General features: G+C 54.1%; 1 protein-coding gene across 1 annotated transcript in view; it reads left to right on the forward strand.

Moving 5' to 3' along the window:
• The window catches only part of LOC104867790 (multidrug resistance-associated protein 9), a 122,764-nt gene that overhangs the window by 41,996 nt on the left and 79,403 nt on the right, over nt 1-1,365 (forward strand).

Here is a 1,365-nt window from a genome sequence, read left to right on the forward strand (position 1 = left end):
GGGGTCCCCTCTTCTGTTCAGACTCCCCTCTCCTGTCTGAGGATGCCCTGGAGGGAGTGTGATGAGAGCAGGGGACACAGGAGACACTAATGATCACCTAGCCATTCTCTCTTCTGGGTAGCCCTGCTTGCTTCTCTACACAGTCTCCCCTGGGCCTACCTTTGGGTTCAGTGGGGCTGGGGATGACTGGACAGTGGACTCTTTGGATGAGGATCCCAAGACCCCACTCATCACCCCCAGGAGAAAAAGGTTGGTGGCCAGCAGTTTGGGGTGAGGCCAAAGCTTTGGGAAATCTTCACTCTGCTCAGAATCTGCCCTTTTTATTGGGAAGGTGTGTCATCCTTCAGGCTTAGGATCAAGAGTCTTTTTAAAGAAACTGACTGGGTTTATCCTAAGTAAGCAGGAGAATTTGGCTGTGTGGGCACAGGTTTCTCTGTGTCAGTCCTGCTTAACATGTCCTGAATGCCTGGTGGGAATCCAAGCCCTTCTCCACCCTAAGACAAGCCAGGTTTTGCTTCCCTCATGCGGACTCCCTCTCCCCTTTCTACAGTGAGTTCCCAAAGACAGCAGTGTCTGCGCCTGTGTGTTGATCTTCTGCAGGACGAGATTCTGTGGAGGGACCTACACTGGGAGGTCCACAGGGGCAGAGGGTGGAAGCTGTGTCTCCTCTCCCCTGACATGTTCAGCAAGGGCTGCTCAAAGGGCAGGAGGCAGTCAAGGGTACAGAAAAAGGAGACTGCCATGCTGATAGGATGTGTAGCCAGCATTAGCTGAAGACCAACCCGATGTGGGAGGAAATTCGCAAAGACATAGGCATTTCTGTCACTGTGGCCCTGCCCCTAAGCCCACCTGCACCCAGGACTAGAGATCTGGCCCAAGGCTCAGTTCCACATTTGATTGTTGCATGTGTGGGCTGCCGGCTTTCCTTGGAGGGGGCCTGACCACCTCCAGGGGCTGGTATTGATGAGAGATTCTACTTCCTGTGCTGGCCAAGGATTAAGGGAGGAGGAGGCTGCATTTCTTCTTGGCCCCCATGAAGATGGGCTGTGGCCTGGCCAGGGTATTAGACATGATAACCACAGTTTTGGTCTGGGAACATCCTGGAGGGAGAGCTGTTCTCTTGAGGGGTCCTGGGGACCCTGATAGGGACCCCAACGAGTGTGGGGCACAGCTGTGCCTACAGAGAAAGCTCTAACCTCAGCCCCGGACCGTCTTTGACACTCACTAGCCAGCAGGATAACAGACAAACCTCTTCTTTCCCATCTTCAGCCTCAGAGCCCACCTTTCCCCAAGGTCATTTTAGCTCCTTTTGCAGGTTGGGATATACAGGTGGCCGCCAGGTGGCACCAGCATCTTGCTCCAGCT

This window comes from Fukomys damarensis, unplaced genomic scaffold (assembly GCF_012274545.1).
Source record: "Fukomys damarensis isolate Sample0158 unplaced genomic scaffold, DMR_v1.0_HiC HiC_scaffold_114, whole genome shotgun sequence".
Lineage (NCBI taxonomy): Eukaryota > Metazoa > Chordata > Mammalia > Rodentia > Bathyergidae > Fukomys > Fukomys damarensis.